General features: G+C 39.1%; 1 protein-coding gene across 2 annotated transcripts in view; it reads left to right on the forward strand.

Moving 5' to 3' along the window:
* Positions 1-5,691: 5,691 nt before the first annotated feature.
* Positions 5,692-19,986, forward strand: part of LOC139744608 (XK-related protein 6-like) — a 28,957-nt gene continuing 14,662 nt past the window's right edge. The window contains exon 1 of one of the 2 annotated variants that reach the window (XM_071655038.1): positions 5,692-5,825. The gene's annotated coding sequence lies outside the window, so the exon portion shown is untranslated. The remainder of the gene's footprint in view (positions 5,826-19,986) is intronic. The other variant, XM_071655039.1, reaches the window with a different exon arrangement.

Raw genomic sequence — 19,986 nt, forward strand, 5'->3', positions numbered from 1 at the left:
TGGACGTGGACCAAGGGGGCCCAGGGTACGGGGTGTCCCCACCCTCATGAGGGAGATTAAAATATTTTTTTTTAGAATTGAAATTGAGTGATCCAGGTCCAATTTCATAAAAGGTTGATATGACATCAACTTTTGCTGGACTCTGATGGCAATTATCATGGTAACGACTAGACAGAAAGATCCGTCTGTCCGGAGGACTCTTTTTATATTTTGCCATTAACGCTGTCCTCCGTATACGGAGGGGATCCGTGAAGCCAGACGCAGTCTCCGCGGAACATTCCCCGACGGACAGATACAGACCGATCTTTCGGTCAAGGTAACGACATGTATTCAGCTTCCCAATTGATATGGAAATTCGCCATTCCAGCAAAAGTTGTTATCCCACATGTTTTATGAAACGGGCTCTGGTGCACACTTTGGCAGAATATTTTGCAAAATGTTCAGTCAAAAAATAAGAGAAATGAATATTCAGAGACAGTGTGAATGGCTAAATCAGGGTATTAATTTCCACCTCGTGATCGCAAATATGCATCGTAAACAAAATTAGAATACCATCTTGTTATAGAGGTGTACCTGAGGGTGGGACGGGATGTCCCCCTATCATTATAATAAACATGCACGGTAGGGAGCTCTAGTATTTTTTGAACCGGGTATTGAGATATCTACTGTGCACTTTGATGGAGCTATTGCGAATTTATCAATCAAAAAGTAAGAGATGAATATCCCATTAAGACAATGCGATCGGCTAAATCATGTACATTCATCTCTCGTTCCGCACATGCATTATTTTGATAATTATGGAGATCCGACCGAACTGGGGTGGGAGGGGTGTCCCGCCACCTTCCCCTCCTCCCCGTCTCTGCCACAAGAGGAAGCTTTTGCATTTGTGGAATTGATATTGTTAATGAAAGGTCTGATACACATTGGCCGGATTCTTTGCCTTTTTTCAATTAAGAAGTAAAAAATAGATTAATAAATATCCTGAGGCAATGTGACAGACTAAAATTAATCATATAGGACAGCGTATTAACATTTTGATTAGCGTATGATGATAATATAAGGACTAATTTTACCCAGGGTAGCCTCTTCAGTGTTGCCCCTGCTCTTGGTCAGAGGGCCCTGATATTGTTATTGCCTTAATAGAGCGTTGCCATGCAGGTGACCATTTACACCTAGGTCGAGAGGGACATGATTGTAGGTAAACATCTTGTCCAAGGACGTAAGCAATATAGTATTACCGTCTCTCGTTTCTATAATGACACTTTTGGTCTGGATTTGCCCTTTAGCAAAAATAAGCATTATAGACTGACATTTTGATGCAGTTTAGAAATTGTTAATAAGATTTGCTGGGATGTAGGAGGAAGAAATCCTCACTGCATGGGATGGTGAGTTGACGGTGCGGGTGATGGTGTATTCTGTGCCCGAATAGCGAATAGCGAATAGCGAATAGCGAATACCGAATACTTCTATGCGATGTGAACGCAGCCTAATGCCACATTTTGCAGCGCACCACACAATGGAGATGAACAGAAGGGGATGGGGATGGGGATGGCAGACCAGGGGTGTCCTCCTCCCACAAAAGAGCTTTTGCGGTGTTTGTTGTTGTTGTTTTTGTTTTTCATTGGAATTGAATGATCTGGTGTACACTTTTGGGAATAACTTCTTTTTCCATTTTTTCCCAAAAAGTAAGAAAATTAAACATTTAGATGCAATGCTACTGACTAAATCATGGTAGTATCTGTCACCTCTTGATCCGCATGTGCATCTGCACAGTGTCCCTAAAAATGATATTTATTTTTACAACCTGGAGAGAGGGGGATCATTGTTTAGCCCTCCCCCCATAAGAGGGCGCTTTTGCATTTTCGGATGTGGGATGTCGGGGATCTCGATCGACAGGCACACACATGATGTTTGGTGCACTATTCTTTCTGGAAAAGTTTAATCACTTTTTTTTAAAAAATAACCTTTTGAGCATGCTCGCCGTTATAAAATCTAGCAAAACTCTTCAGTAAAAGGAAAAAGAAAAAGATGAATATTTGGTGGCAAAAATCAAGGGGGGGGGGGAAGCGTTTCCCTCACTGGATAATCTAAAGAAGTCGGTACCACACTCTTAAAAAAAAAAAGAAAAAAAAAAAAAAAAAAAAAGAGTCAGAACTGACCCGGAACTGGGTCCGTTGGGGTTACACACCAATCCGGGTCAAAAATGACTAGGAATTTGGTCATGAAGACCCCAAATGGGGTCACCCTGACCCAATTCATGACTCTGAATTGATAATATTTGACCCCATTCCTTGTCATTTCTGACCCGGAACGGTGTGTGACCCAAAAAGGACCCTTTCCAGGTCAGTTCTGACCCGGATGTTTTAAGAGTGCACGGGTACCCGTCCCCCATCAAACCTCTTATAAAATATGAAAGAGCATCTTATTCCAAAAGGAATTCAGAGTTTATTTGATGAAAATTGCTTCTGAAATGGCTGAGATACCCCAAACAGGGCGATCTGAGTAAGTATGATGGCTTTGTCTTACTTTGTTTTTGAACCTATTTTCATCAAATCAATTTGAATTCCTCTTAGAATGGTATGCTCTGGTGTTTCATAAGTTAGTAGTTTCTTGGTATCTCACAACAACAACAAAGTTAAAAGCCCAATCCTCACCTCAACCAAGTATGGTTGAGTGGACCAGTGCAAAGGACAGTTTTTTATGTTTATTTCATATATATTTTGAAAAATATTATGTTTATGATAAGTGTGATAAAAATATAAACTGATGTCTAAAAATAAAACAATAAATTGTTTGGCGTGAAATATTCGAATTTGAATGCAACGCCAAAAATTATAACAACAACAACAACAACCAATACTATGCCATATCCCTTTAAAGCAGTCGACATTCGAAATGTTTAAGAGGCAATTGACTGATTGCACATTGTCAGGAAAGGTCCATGCTGGCAGCATGATGTGCATGCATAAACCGATTGCCCATGAATTCTTCGTTTTGGGAACAACAAGCAATCTACAATCGAATGATCTTTAATATTTGGGGGATTATAAAGTTTCAGTAAGTATTCTGGGGCAGAGCCATTAAGACTGAAGACGTTCGGAAAGCTCATGCGCGAAAACAGTGATGTGCGTCCCTTTATGAAAAAAAAAAAATCCTCTTTATGGGAAAAAACCCAAACAAAACCATTGCGAGGTGCTTGTAACGAAAGCTGCGTAAAGTGGGTATCCCAACGTACTCGGAGACTACTAGTAGTTGGCAACATAGTGGCACTCCGCTGACTCCAGTCTCCTTATACTAGTTCTGCCCTACTTTGGCAGTACAATGCTACGAAGAAAATATGTCTTTGGGTGGGCCCTTCAACATGGAGATTTAGGATGAGAAATAATGTTGGTATTCGTGCAAGTCATAATACAATTATGGTGATGCATTTATGACAATTCGAAGAATTTTGATATTCCCATAGAAACTCATCATTATGTAACTTGCTTCCTTTTGCCAATGTATTATAGATTTGAAGAGTTTGTTTGCAAAAACCGATAAGTCCATTTTTGAAGATTTTGAAGTAAAGTCTCTGTCATAAAGTACAAAATAATACCTTTTAAATGACATATCGGTCACTACATAATAACAATAAAGGTACATTTTTGAAGTTATGGTCAAAAGAAGCAAATATTATTTTCTTATTATTCTCTTTATTTTTCCTGACCTTTAATCGCAAATATCTCCATTTGGCAAATATGAACTTATCGGTTTTTGCGAATAAACTCTTCATTTGTAGCAAACATGAACAATCTGGCAAAAGGAAGCATGTGACAATCATATCATGATGTTACTTGCTTCCTTTTGCCAAAGTATTATAGATTTTAGCAAACATGAAAAATCTGGCAAAAGGAAGCATGCATGTGACAAACATACGTTACTTGTTTCCTTTTGCCCAAGTGTAGATTTGTATCAAACATAAAAAAATGGCAAAAGGAAGCAAGTGACAATCATATCATAAGGGATGTCACTTGATTCCTTTTGCCGAAGTATTTTTGATTGTGTGCAAATATAAATAATTTGGCAAAAGGAAGCAAGTGACAATCATCATAAAGTTGTAACTTGCTTCTTTTTGCCAAGGTACAGATTAATTAGCAAACATACAAAAATTGGCAAAAGGAAGCATGTGACAATCAAATCATAAGGATGCTACTTGTTCCCTTTTGCCAAAGTCGAGTATAAATGATTTGGCAAAGGGAAGCAAGTGACAGTCATAATGAGTTGTTGCTTCCTTTTGCCACTTTTTTCATGCAATTTTGTGCTCTTGCTTCCTTTTGCCACCCGAATATCTCAAAAACGGGCCAAATTGTAACTTTTGGATTTTTCCGGTAAATAGAGCATGCCTCAAATATGACAGATCAATAAAAAAGTTAATATTCATAAAAAAAAAAATGTCACTTGCTTCATTTTGCCAAAGTATAGGGCAAAGTTTTTAAAACGTTTCCGCGACGTCTCCCAAAATCTTACCGAGTCTTTTGGCAGTCGCGCGAGAATCGAACATGCTCGATTTTTCGGAGATATTTTTCCAGTCTCCAGTATGATCTCGGAGACGTCTCCGCGACGTCTTCGCGGTGCGGCCAAGTTGCGGAGACTAATATTACATGTATTTTGTCTGGAGGTCACCAAGACGGCTCTGCGACTTTTAGGAGAGTGACCCATTGGCGACCAGACACGGTGCGGAGACATCGCGGAGACGTTTCTGCCACTTGAGGACCAAGAAAATTACCATCTTGTTTGCAGACGTCTCCGAAGTCACCCTGGAGTCGCCTTCTTGCAGCCGAGTCGCGGTGACTGATCTCCTTACCACACGAGTTTGCGGTAGTCGCTGCGGCTGCGACGTCTTCTCCAGTCAACACCAAAGAGAAAGGCCCTCTAAGCTCATGGTATACCCCCTTTTCTTGACCTATGCACTCCTATTGAAAAACCATGGCAAAGGGCCTGAGAATTGAGTGTTCACAGACTTCTGTTACTTTGATTTTCTGACTTGTGTTTGATTTCAGTTATTATGCAACAGGGCCCAGGTAGGACCAATGATATTGTTATTGTATTCATAGTTCAAGGTGACACATGATTTTTTTTTTCTCCTGCGGCAATTGCTCCGGTCTTATTCTTCTCTAAGGACTTAGGGTTATAGAACGTGTAAAGGGTTAGGATTGCGGTGGATTTTAGGGTTATGTGTGTGAGTAGAAGTTATGTCTATGACTTAGCTTGCAGAATTTTCGTAGGAGCTTTTGTATCATTTTTATTTGTTTACCAGGTATTTATTCATATTTTATTTATTCATTCATTCATTCATTTATTCATCTATTTATTTATTCATTTATTTATTTATTTGTTTGTTTGTTTGTTTGTTTGTTTGTTTCTTTCTTTCTTTCTTTCTTTCTTTCTTTCTTTATTTCTTTATTTATTTATTTATTTATGTATTTATTTATTTATTTAATTAATTATTTACATTAATTATCTTTTTTTTTTTGTCGCAGGACCAAAACGTAGTTCCAGAGTGAATGTGGGTCAATCGCGTCTTACCATTTTCTTCAAGGGCGCCCTCTGCTGACTTGCAGTCGAACAGATGCACTGAGCTGCATGATGCACTTGCATGCTGCAGCCACGGCTGCAGCTCATCGATCATTGAATCAGCGTCCGATAGAATGATGTGTGTGTGTGTCATTCATCGACAACGAAGGTATCACAATTCCTGCCCGATGAGTCAAACTAGGTGGAGATGTTCTGCTGAAGAGATTCTTTGCATTCGACCGACTGACAGGTCATCTTACGAAATAAGACAGGTAAGTCTCACCATATTCAATGATGGTTGTCGCTGTAAGTTTGCGTATCGTGTTCATTTCATCGCCAGTGACAACGCTGGATAGATGATTAATGGGCGTTAAATAAAATCCGCAGGTGTATCGAACCGTAATAATAGTCCCACCTATATGAAAGTATGTAGGCTAAATGGCTCAGACATGTAAAAATTTTAATGTAAAGACGGGTAGAGTACCCACTTCTTTGTTGTTGTTGATTTAAGTCGGAGAGACGGCAATTGTGCACTTTACGGCCCTATTATTATCGATGCGACATTTTACCTTAATCGAGCAGTGCATGCGCTACTAAAGTATCAGATTCTCCTACACTACAGCCTACACTCTCCAGGGGCAGATCCAGGGGCCCGTTGCATATCAGTTCGGGAAACCCACTCACAAGGGGGGCCCCTCCTTATAAGTAACCCGTCCCCCTTATAAGTAACCCCGTCCCCCTTATAAGTAACCCCCGGGGCACCCCTTATAAGGAGTCTCCACGCTTTTTTGCAATGCAACGCGACTGAGTACCGTACTCAGTCGCCACGTCTGCACTCAAGCATTGCCGCGCCGCCGCGCCTGGCGACACTGACGCCAGTAATCGCTCGCATTTCAGCATTCGCATGGGTCGTTTGACACGCATTTAAATCCATGATTTTAGATATGATGCCTCAAACCGATTTTGCTCAAATTTCGTGAGTAACTAGGAAACTTGTGAAGCTTTATGGACATAATCAAGCGAATTGCCGCAGTCCTTTCATTTTCGCGTTGCATTGCAAAAAAGCGTGGAGACTCCTTATAAGGGGTGCCCCGGGGGTTACTTATAAGGGGGACGGGGTTACTTATAAGGGGGACGGGTTACTTATAAGGAGGGGCCCCCCTTGTGAGTGGGTTTCCCGAACTGATATATATTATATAAAGTTAAAATTGTAACTTTGCCATCCAATGCCAGATGCCATGCCCATGCGGTGCCATGGTAACTACCACCCATGCCATGGTAACAATACTCAACACTACAGCCAATCAAAATCAAGAAATCCATGGAAGTTGCCACTGGATGGCAAAGTTACCATAATTGTAACTTTTTATGCAACAGGCCCCAGGAGGGGGATGTAAAGGGAAGGCGCCTTTACAAAATTAAAGGGGTGCACATGCCGCCATTTTTTCTTTTTATTTCTTTTGTTTTAACAAGAAACAAGGGGCAGGGGATGGGCCGGGCCGGGGGGCATGCACCCCCTCTGGATACGCCACTGACATTGGGCATTGAGCCCACACCTTTCTCCAGTGAACAATGATCCAGGACAGGTGTTGAATTAATCAACCTCTTATTATTTGTAACTGTTCCTTATAATAATACAGTTGAACCTCTCGTATCCGGACAAGTCGGGACCGGGGCTCATCCGGATAAGGGATGTGGCCGGATATGGGAGACTCAATGCTTTATACATACATATAAACGTGTACTGATGTAGCCCATTGTAGTACCACATGTAGTACCCATGTGTATACTGCAACCTTTTCATTGTTACATTTGGGGATGTTTCGGGATGTTGAAATGTCTGAAGGTAAGCAATTTGGAAGGAAATTTGATGCAATGTATGTTAATCATATTGGAAGTAATATGTAATTCATGTGTGTTTGGGTAGGAGTTCTCAAGGAGTTGGGAATCCCCCTTTCTTCCCGTAATCATTAAAAAAAAAAATCACGGCGAGATTGCGTCCGGATAATAGAGAGATCCGGATAAAGGGAGGCCGGATAATAGAGGTTCAACTGTAGTTTAAGTCTGCTGACTGTATGCAGGCACTCCAGGCCAGGAGTACAACAAGCAGAGGAACAAACAAAGCAACAACAATAACAAAGAGCTGCTTATACTACAGTGTGGCAGAAATTTCTTTCATTTATGAAATTATTTGCACTTCTCTCGACCAATATTTGTTTTTCTTATTTACAGATTGTTTAACTGCAAAATTCCATAACTTCTGAAAATCTAACATGCCTCTTTCAGACCCAGTTTTAATGTCACCTCAATCATACTGATTTTCTAGTGTGTATTTAGTACTGTGAAATTCATTGGTTCTTTTGGATAAACTATACAATTCAACCTGCTATTAAACAGATAGTCTAGCCTAGGCAGTGAAGTACAGTTGTTGTTCGTCACTTCAAGGTTCTTTTGTTATATTGCAAGTGGACCCATTCTCATATTTTTTTTTTTTTTGTTCTAAGAAAGGCCTTGCATTTTGTTTCATATATTTTTGTGCCTTTACCCGAGATGAAGCTGGAAGCTTTAATTGTTTTGTTTTGTTTTGTTTTGTGTTTTGTTGCTCACTATCTCACATCTTGTATTAAGATTAAAAAAAAACAAACAAACAGACAAACAAACTTTAAACAAACTGCACAGTATATTGTTACCTGGTCCAGGTAGGCAACATGAAATGCAGATGACTACATTTTAGGCAAATCTTGCTAGGGTACAGGTCAGAGATAATGGGTTTCATCTTGAAGGATGTCTAGTGGTACCCCATGTTTTTGTAGAAAGCGTAGAACTATAAAATCAGGCAAATATTTCCATGGAGTGATAGTGCTAGAAGGTGAAGGTAAAAAGTCATACACTTTTTGATGATCCCAAACTGATGGTAGATCAAAGGTCAGGGTCAGTGGTTACTTTGGTGTAAAATAATATTCTTTTGAAAGTCTTGCACTCAGCAAAAAAAGAAAGTAAACACTTTTTCAAGTTTATATTTCTCATAGAATATTAAGGTTGAAGTTAATGTATTATATACCATATAGAAGGTAATTTAATTGGCTATCAGCCTAGTAGGTCAATAAAAAGAGAAACTTTACGCATGAGTGAACACCTTTGTTTTTCTCTTCCAAGGCACAAAAGCAAAAATTGCAAAAATGAACAAGTTGTCATTCATGTGCAAGTGCTCTTCCGTGGAACAATATTAGAGAACAAAAGACATATTTAACACAATTAGATACATTACTTAAGTTGATAAAACAAACCTTTGATCTCTATGATATCTTTGAAGCCCAAAATATCAATAAAGGCCAAAACGAAGGGAGAAAAATGAAGAATCTTTGGTCAAACCCCAATTCAAATGAAATAAAGAGAAGAAGCAATATTAACAAAAATGGTAGAAATTTCAATTTTTTTTGAAATTGGAAAACTTGTAGATAATATTTGGTTCTTGAATTTATCTCATGAATCCTTAAATTACTAAATAGAGAAGAATAAAATAAAGAAATTCTGTTTATTTAATCATCTCTATGCCAGTATTCCCTATGTCGTTTGAAGTTTAAGCTGACAGAAAATTCTTATTTTCCCCCTTTAGTTTCCCATTTTGTTTTTGTTTGATGTTACAAAGAGATAAAGAGAACAAAACCTTGTTTTTGCTATTTCATTCATGTCTCTCATTGTGTTAAACTGGCTTTTTGTTGTCATTGTTATCTTGAAGGACATTGCCAAATGAAAGACAACTTGTCAAATTTTGCAATTTTTACTTTTGTGCCTTGGTGGGCAAAAATGAATATGTTCACTCATGCGTAAAGTTTTGTTTTGATTTAAGCTGCTAACTTGATAGCCAATTAAATTACCTTTAATATGGTATATGATACATTGATTTTCATCAAAACCTTCTATGAAAGATATGAACTCGAAAAAGTGTTTACTTTCTTTTTTTGCTGAGTGTATATCGATATGCTACGAGTGTCCATGGTGAGGATAGAATGAGTCAAAAATTAATGGCCTGAAAGTACAGGGGTCACAGTTTACAGTCAAAGGCCACCAAAATCAAGCAAAAATGTAATTTTGTGGCCATAAATTTACATACAGCATGTCTAATGATGATTGTACTTGTAATGGTAAAATGCAGAGTAATAACTTTGAAAATGCCCCTTCACTTGCACAGTTTCTTAAAGGTAAGTCCTCTGTATAGTCAAGATCAATGAGCTTCATTGAAATGTCCCTGGTACATGTACATGTACATGTACATCAATGGCCCTACATATATTTGTACTATAAAGACAGTCTTTTAAAATCTTTCAGAAGAGGGGGCATCATAATAATATGAACACTTGTAATGCGCCGGTATCCATCATGAATAGATGCTCATGGCGCGAGAAAGAGAGAGGCAGAAAGCAGTGAGAAAGAGGTATGAGAAAAGCAATAAAGGAAATGTTCGCAAAAAAGCTTGTCTAAATAACCAGGTTTTGAGTGAGCTCTATACTCATTATGAATGTTTTGTGGGAGTCTATTCCATAGGAGTGGGCCAGCATACAGAAATGATCGATCATCCCAAGAATTATGAGTTTGTGGTACACAGCAAGTAGAGATGAGTTTGAAGACCTACATGTATGAAAGGCGCCTAGAAGGATTGTAAGGGGTAATCAAGCTACAGTCGTAGTGAGGAGCAGTTCTATGTAGTGAATGAAAAAAAAATAGCAGTAACTTGAACATGATTCGATAATGAATGGGTAGCCAGTGTAGAGAGATAAGTAAGGTAAGGGTGTTACAAACATGTTTTCTCGTAGGTGACAATAAAAACTAGGGAGCCAACTGTGTGGAAGTCACCGTGCTCTCATAAAAAATCAATCTGATGTAGTTTACCTTTCCCTGAATCCCTGCACCACTAGCAGCCCTGTTTGTTATGTCACAATCTAGGCCAATTTTTTCAGTTTCTGCTTTGTTGTGGTGTTACACTGTATGATTTATTTTGTTTTGTTTTTCTTATGCTGAATTATTTTTTTTTTTTGTGACTGTCTATGTAGAATCATTTCAGTGTGGAGTAAAATGAATAATTGAATTTTTCTAAACCATTCTTTTTGGAGTGTAGTTCCTTCTTCATTACAATTAAATATGCAAGACATGCTTGTTTTGTTCTTCATTTCTTTTTTTAATGGGGGAGGGGGAGGTGATTTCTATGATACGATTCTGTGATATTGCAGATCTATGTAACAACATAATTGCTTGCATCTCTGATCTCATTAGGAGAACCTATAGTAAAGACTGAAAAGTGTCCCAGTCATGCGTGCAAACTGTACAATGGGACCCCAAGATTTTGGATTCATGTATTACATAATACTCGGGACTCTTTGATTTAATTCCATACAAGAGTAGATGTGCACAAAGGGTGACGCTTTTTATGGCTTTGAGCGATTTGAATCTCTGCGATGTTTACCTGTACTGTTACTGCAGCTAAAGTCAACTGTTGTGTTTATGATGTGACAATAAACTGACCAGACTGAGGTGGAAACTGGTATTTCATGCAGCATTGCTGCACATAAGATGCTCTGTCTTTATTAAAGGGATACCGGGTGTATTGTATAAATTATAACAGATAAGACTCCCTAGGAAATGCTCTGGGTTGTGTTTGAATTTGTACATGTATCAAAATGCAGTTTTGCAAGGCAGCAGATGCATTCAGGTTTTGATAGTCCTGAATCCATGAATTGAACTTTTACTTATTGAAAATATTCTTGCAACCCCTGGATTTATTTGAGCAATAACTTTGTGTTTTGTCTTTTTTTTTTCTTGTTCACAGATATGCAGTAATATAGACTGTACAAGTTAAAGGACAAGTCCACCTTCATGATACATAAGGATTGAGAGAACACAGCAATATTAGTAGAACACATCAGTGAAAGTTTGAGGAAAATTGGACAATCCGTTCAAAAGTTACTAATATTTTAAGTATCTGCGCAGTCACTGCTGGAAGAGAAGACTACTACAGTGTATGATGTCACATGCGTACAACTATATAAGGAAAATAAAAAAAGAATTTCACAAAACTTTACTTTTTGAATAAAGTGCACATTTCTTCGACTTGCTACTGACGTACATGTATGCTAAGGGTAATATTATTTCCCCTGCCTTCTGAAAGAGAGAAGTCGAGTGTTCTTTTGTTATGCGAGAAGAATGGAAATATGTTGAACTTTCTTTATTCTTTCTTTATATCGTTGTACTCATGTGACATCACAAGCTATAGTAGTCTTTTCATCCAGTCGTGACTGAGCAGAAACTTCAAAAATTCATAACTTATCAACGGATTGTCTGATTTTGTTCAAACTCTCACTGATGTGTTCTACTATATTGCTGCATTCACTCAACCCACATGTCTATGAAGGTGAACTTGTCCTTTAAAGTACTATAACATTAACAAATATGTTACAACGCACAGTTCTCAGGAAATTAATTATTTATAAATTCTGAATAGATAAGTGAATTAAACAAAAGTAACCAGTTTCACTATTGAGATATGAATCCTCTGTGCAGTAGTTTCACCCACTGGATAAGAGCCGATGTTTTGAACCATCACAATATAATTTGTACAATACATGCAGAGATTAATTCAATAAGCCACTCACATGATTGAAAATTAGAAAAGATGTTGATATGTCCAGGGCAGGCGGTGCGTTTTCAAAAGTGTGAGGGCCCACTTACGGGTTTTATGAGCTTACAAGCAAAAAAGGTCCTCAACTCATCTCTCCACTTTCATTTCCGGGTTTCTTCAGCTGACAAGCAAAAAAAAAAACTAGAGATTGTAATTTGTCATTACTGACAAATTAAGGTGATCCGATTTTTTTTTAATCAATGATTCGAATCATGATCGCAATAGGCAAGACCATACATGTTTCATCTGTGTTTAGAGACATTGGCCGTGTCATGTTTGGATTCTCATTTAGAAAAGGGAGTCATGTCTGCCATCTTTGGTACTAATTCTGTATACACTAGATAACGAAGATACAGCAACAAATACATATGACCTTTGACCCACCTTTACACTCCCAAGATGGCATCTGAGGGAAAAGTGGTTATTTTGTGAAATGATTCTCACAATGTGGTCTTTGCGTGTGCAAAATATGGGAAAGATAGGACATGTATTCCCCAAGACACAAGATGAAACATTTATGACCTTTGACCCTATTTTACATACCCAAGATGGTGTCCAATCAAGTAGTTGTAATATTATGAAATAAGGTACGTGACATGAACTAAACAGGTGCAAAACATGGAGGTGGTAGGGGCTGTTTTTCTTGAGTTATTGCAAAGAAAGTTGCACAAAGAAAGAAATATCTCAATACATCGAAGATAAGCTTTAATTTCAACCAAGTTTTTAACATGATTCCGACATTGTATGAAAAAACGAAGGCACACTCTCGATAGCGTAACGTCTCAGCTACAACATAATAAAATCTGGGAGAAATTCACTGATGGGTAAGTGAGCTAGTGCTCGATAAAGACAATCATGTTAATTGTCACATTAAAAAAATTCCCTCCCATAGAGATAACACGTCATAACGAAGATAAAGAAAGAAGTACATATGACCTTTGACCCCAATTTGCACAGACAAAATGGCATCTGAGCAAAAAGTGGTTATTTTGTGAAATGATTCTTGTAACATGGTCTTTGCGTGTGCAAAATATGGGAGAGATAGGACATGTATTCACCAAGATACAGGATGAAACATTTATGACCTTTGACCCTAATTTACATACCCTAGATGGTGTCCGATCAAGTAATTGTTATCTTATGAAATAATGTACGTGACATGAACAAAACATGTGCAAAATATGGGATTAATAACCATTGTTGTTGTTCATCTATTGCACAGAAAGTAGTAGAAAGAAAGAAAAATAAAGAAAAAATTATGTTAATCTTAAAGAAATTTGAAGGAGAAGCATGAAAAAATCAGAAAAAGGTAAAGTTAGGAAAGGAGATTAAGACTAATTAAAGAAAAAGAAGAAAAAAGTGTTTAAAAAATTTAAAAAAATATTGGCAGGGGTGAGCCTCGAACCAGGGACCTTAGGATTACTAGTCGGATGCGCTATGCTATGACCTATTTCATGCTCCATAGGCCCTGTGTATTAAGCAAAATGACGTTGCATCGAAGCCAAGTGCCATTTTTCAACCAAGTTTTTCGACGTGATGCCGACGTCGTACGAAAAAATGGAGGGCACACTTACGATAGCCCAAAGTCTCAGCTACAACATACTAAAATCTTGGAAAAATTCACCTAAGCATAAGTGAGCTAGTGCTCGAAAAAAATAGTCATGTCAATTTTCACTGCCAGAAAAACTGCTCTCCCATAGAGATAACACGTAAACTGGTCAAATTTTACAAGGATACTTTCAATACATTTTTACGAGGTGATGACGTTATCCAATCAAAATGTTGTTTTTACATTAATGAAAGAACATTTCATAAGCTACAACATACTGAAATCTGGGTGCAAATTGGCGAAATTTAAGTGAGATACGCTCGAGTGAATTTGAAATTTGATGACGTCATTTTGAAAATGTACTTTTTTTACTTTATTAAGAAATTTGATATCTTTTAATCATTTTGTCAGCAGAGCCAGCCCATGAAATGACATGTACAACTCATCAGCTTTCAAAATATGTAAAGAAAATGGGGGGTCACCGTTCATCCTGACGAGTAAAATCAGATTTAAAATCATCGGTTTTTTGGCATAGTTGCACTGTATATCGCCATTGACGCGCACGCGGAATTTCAACTTTGATTGGCCCGTATGACGTCATATTGAGTCAGATTGACTTGAAACTTGGTAGAAATATACCTTGACATTTGAGACATCTGATCCGTGTGAAGAAATTGGAAATTTTTATTGCATATGAGCTGTGCGTGCGTATATGCGCGCGCGCGTACGCGTCCGTCCGATTTTTTCAATTTTTCAAAAAATGCTCCAAATGTTCTGAAACGTGTGCAAAAAAATTTTGAGCTCGATTTGAGCATACAAATATTTCAACGCGCGCGTACGCGCACGTTTTAAGGTATAGATGAATTTTTTAGAATATGAGTAGAATGCGTTTGACTTGAAATATATGTGACGTAAATTTCATTGAAAAACTCCATTCCATTAATGAGATATAATTGAGAATGTGTTTTCATATAATGACGTCATAGTGACGTCACGGTCGACTGATCACTTTGATTTTAGTTCGATTGCCGTCTTTGTGACACGATACATACATGGTATAAGTTTGAACTTGATAGGCATAACACTTTCTGAGCTAACCTCTGCACAACTTTTGGGGAGAAATAAAGAAAGAAGAAGAAAGAATCCGTACAGATACAGAAGGTGATCCGAGAGGATACTCGGATCACCTAAAAAAAAAAAAGGTCCTCAGCTCATCTCTCCCCTTCCATTTCCAGGGTTTTTCAGCTGACAAGCAAAGAAAAAAAGGGTCTTCAGTGGAAATATTTAGTGCCACTTACATACTTCCTGGTTAAAAAAAGTGTGGGGGCCCAAAGTGATGACACCTTATGTATTCCTTTGTATGGTGCACAAAAAGAAAAATAGTGGGGGCCCGAGCCCCCACGGCCCCCACGGTTCAGCCGGCCATGATGTCATTCCTTCGAAGTGCTTTCGTTTGTCTTATCAAATACATACAATGTACAACGTTTGTGTAAATGAACAATGTTGTAATGGTTATAAAATTATCTCTTGGTAATGATGTTTACCACAACTCAAACCCTTCCCTTTTACAGAGTCATTTTTGCTATTAAAATTGTACAACTCTGGAATAGTAGAGTAGACCTCCATGTTTATTTATTTTTTTCCCACAAAGGATCCATTTTTTTTTTTTTGTCTCGCCCACCGGAGGTGAAGGCGAGACTAAGGCCTCACGCTCCTTTTCCGGGCTCCCATATAAACCTGTGTTAAATGCAGCATATTCCATGAATCATGAAAAATCAATCGAATCATGGAATTTTTTTAAATTGAAGCAGATGAAGGGAAATTTTCTCTGCTTTCAAGCAAACAACATATTTTGGGATGTTGTCCAGCTCTAAAAAAAGTTAGGAGCCTCCATACGAGACTAGTCATCCAGTCACTCTCAAAAATGATAAAAATAGCAAATTACCTCATACATCAATAAAAAATTATTAAAAATACAAAAACCCTGATTCATTCAACTTCTTCATAACCTGCAGAAGCTCCTGTCCTCAAGCAATGTCAAACACTACCAACAGTGGCAATTTTCCACTTGACTGATTTTTAATGATTTTTTGGGTAAAAAATAACATTACCTCATCTTTGTACTGCCTTCCCGGTAGGCAATGCGCGAGTTGAATTAGGAGCGTGAGGCCTATAGAGCAGTCAAGTGCTTCCAAACACCTTTTGAACGCTTTCATCTTGTAGAGATATTAATTCCGACTACAACGATATAAAACTTTCTACATTTCATGCTTGTTTTCAGCAGAGTGGACCCCATCAAGCTACAATGCACCATGTACTGAAATCCAATCAATGCACCCTTGCTGGCATTATACCTTGGGTTCGGTGAAATTGGATGTAGGGCCCAAATAGACAATAATTCAATGACATTCATTCAGTCCAATTTGAAGGTTTAAATGCTGGATACCCTGAAAACCTCCCAAAATATCAAAATAATTATTCATATTATATCAAGGTAAATATTTAAGTTCAATGAGCAAGAAAGGCAAGTTCAATTTCACTGTTCCATGGAGCATTTGAGCCCACCACCAGGCCATAAATATACTATGATGTACTTTTAAAATACATATCACTGTAAAACTCGATATAAGGGAGGGATTAGAGTTCACAGAGGTTAGAATATGAAGGATAGAATAAGATAGGATGGGAAATGCGGGGGGGGGGGGGGGGGGGGGTTCCAGGACATGCCTACAGAATGGCCCTACATAAGGGCAACAACAGAGAGCATGAGTACAGGTTTATACATTTTATGTTTTGTGGGGTTAGTTAGATGCTTGACTGCTTGGATCTGGAGTCAGAATGCAAGTGTTCTTTATTCACTGTTCTCCAGTATTATTATTCCAACACATTTACATGGTCACAGCCTTATTGACTCGGCCTGTAAAAAGCCAGCATACCACTGGATCATCACCCGCATTCTTGTCCATCTTAATTTCTAACTGTTTGGAATAATGTTTGCTCCACTCTTCCGCATTCATATCCAAATCTTCTTGCTTGTCGCCATAAAACACCCCCCCCCCCCTCAAAATACAACAACAAAGAAAGAAAGAAACAAAGAAACAAACAAACAAACAAAGAAACAAACAAACAAACAAACACTGTTGTATAAAAACGTTCATGAACAAACCTGCTGGCTCCCTCAGATCCAGGACCAGAATATTGTGTATGACAGCCTGCAACACAGATATATTATTCATTAAATGTCAGTAAATGACTATGATACTTTGAAAACTGATAGTCCTGCTACATTTTTCTGAGAGAATCATGCTGAGTTCGTTGTTAGAATGAAATGCAATGGAGTGAATGTGTAGACCATGAGTGGTGAATAAATGGCACAAGGCTGGTGCGTGAACATGAATTCGTACAGCAAGGAAACTTCCAACACAAAAAACCACGGTCTGCATTTGACCAAGCACGTCCATCACAGTTTTTACACACATAGCTCTCCATTTTCACAGTAAAAGTGAAAATAATACAGTTACACTGTCACTGGGTGCTAGTTTTGAGGTGTACAAGTAAACTTAAGGATATAGGCCCACAGTTAGGATGAGGGGAAGCTAGGCAGGGTGAGGGCTAGGGCGTAAGTTACTCGGTCTAACTTTAGACTAGAGTTCTACACTAGCTTAGACTGGGTTAAATTTGAGCCTTGTTCATATTACTAGGCAGCTAGGGTTAAATTTGGGGTTAGAATCTGATTTTGGGCTGAAATCTTACTTTGGGTTGGCATTTAGGGCTATGGTTTGGATTATAGGGTTAGGGTTAGGTTAGGGTTAGGGTTTGGGTTAGGGCTAGTTAGGGCTAGTTAGGGCTAGTTAGGGTTAGTTAGGGTTAGGGTTAGTTAGGGTTAGGTTAGGGTTTTAGGGTTAGTACAGGGTTAGGGTTAATAGGGTTTTAGGGTTAGGGTTTTAACAGCTAGGGTTAAATTTGGGGTTAGAATCTGATTTGGGGCTGAAATCTAACTTTGGGTCGGCAATGGATTCAACTTTAGGGCTATGATTAGAGTTGGGTTAGGGTTTGGGTTTGGGTTAGGGTTAGGGTAAGGGTTTTAAAAGCTAATGTTAGGGTTAAATTTGGGGTTAGAATCTGATTTGGGGCTGAAATCTAACTTTGGGTCGGCAATGGATTCAACTTTAGTTCTATGGTAAGAGTTGAGGGCAAGGGCTACCTTAGAAATAGGACTACACTTGTTTACTAGTGGCCTGACTTACCCCTTAAAGAATATTTCCGAAGTTAAGCTAGCAGGTACCATGGCAGTAACCCCGGGAACCTTCCCGTACACTCTGCATGCCGTTTGCTGGCGAGAACATCGCATTCTAGCAGACGACTCTCATGCCCACTGCCTGCCAGTCTCACAGTATAGGCCTCACGCTCCTTTTCCGGGCTCCCATATAAACCTGTGTTAAATGCAGCATATTCCATGAATCATGAAAAATCAATCGAATCATGGAATTTTTAGCTCACCTGAGCCAAAGGCTCAAGTGAGCTATTGCGATCGCCCTTCGTCCGGCGTCCGTCGTGCGTCGTGCGTCGTGCGTCGTCCGTCGTCCGTCGTCCGTCGTCCGTCGTGCGTCGTCCGTCGTGCGTCGTGCGTAAACTTTTTACATTTTCATCTTCTTCTTGAAAACCCCAAGACCGATTTTCATCAAACTTGGCAGGTAGCATCCCTAGGGGGTTAGGAACTCAATTTGTTAAAATGGGCACCATGCCCCACCCAGGGGGCCCCCAGGGGGGCCCAAACCCCCCAAAATTAAGGAATCTGTAAAAATCATCTTCTCTAGAACCAGAAGTGATAGAGCTAAGTTAATACTATGAGTTAGTACATTGATGACTGTAGTTTCAAGTTTGTTCATGGCAGAATCAGGGGTGCCCCCCTTGGGACCCAGGGGAGGGGGGTGGGGAAGGGTTCTAATGGGGCCTAAATTGTACATTTTCATCGTCTTCTTGAGAACCCCATGACCCATTTTCACCAAACTTGGTAGGTAGCATCCCTAGGGGGTTAGGAAATCAATTTGTGAAAATGGGCACCATGCCCCACCCAGGGGGCCCCCAGGGGGCCCAAACCCCCCCAAATTAAGGAATATCTGCAAAAATCTTCTTCTCTAGAACCAGAAGTGATAGAGCTAAGTTAATACTATGAGTTAGTACATTGATGACTGTAGTTTCAAGTTTGTTCATGGCAGAATTAGGGGTGCCCCCCTTGGGACCCAGGGGAGGGGGTGAGGAGGGGTCCTAATGGGGCCTAAATTGTACATTTTTATCTTCTTCTTGAGAACCCCATGACCTATTTTCACCAAACTTGGCAGGTACATTGTAGCATCCCTAGGGGGTTAGGATCTCAATTTGTTAAAATGGGCACCATGCCCCACCCAGGGGGCCCCAGGGGTCCCAAATCCCCCTAATGAAGGAATCTTTATAAATCTTCTCTAGAATCAGAAGTTATATATAGAGCTGAGATAATACTATGAGTGAGTACATTAATGACTGTAGTTTCAAGTTTGTTCATAGGAGATCCAGGGGTGCCCCTCTTGGGTAGGGGGGGGGGGGGGTGGTGGTTGGAAGGGTCCAAATGGGGGCCTGAATTGTACATTTTCATCTTCTTCCTGAAAACCTCATGATGGATTTTTGTCAAACTTGGCAGGTAGCATCCCTAGGGGGTCAGGATCTCAATTTATCAAAATGGGCACCATGCCCCACCCAGAGGGCCCCAGGGGGCCCCAATCCCCCCAAATTAAGGAATCTTAAAAAAATTGGGCCCTTATTGTACATTTTCATCTTCTACTTGAGAATGCCTGGTCAAATTTTGGTAGAGCTGTGAATAATTTAGATTAGTGACTGCGTGAAAGGTGAACTTGCGATACTCAGGTGAGCGCTAGACCCGCGGGTCTCTTGTTTTAAATTGAAGCAGATGAAGGGAAATTTTCTCTGCTTTCAAGCAAACAACATATTTTGGGATGTTGTCCAGCTCTAAAAAAAGTTAAGAGCCTCCATACGAGACTAGTCATCCAGTCACTCTCAAAAATGATAAAAATAGCAAATTACCTCATACATCAATAAAAAATTATTAAAAATACAAAAACCCTGATTCATTCAACTTCTTCATAACCTGCAGAAGCTCCTGTCCTCAAGCAATGTCAAACACTACCAACAGTGGCAATTTTCCACTTGACTGATT

The sequence above is a fragment of the Diadema antillarum genome, unplaced genomic scaffold (assembly GCF_040938485.1).
Source record: "Diadema antillarum isolate AM-2024a unplaced genomic scaffold, OU_Dant_1.0 seq00001196_RagTag, whole genome shotgun sequence".
NCBI classification, from domain to species: Eukaryota; Metazoa; Echinodermata; class Echinoidea; order Diadematoida; family Diadematidae; genus Diadema; species Diadema antillarum.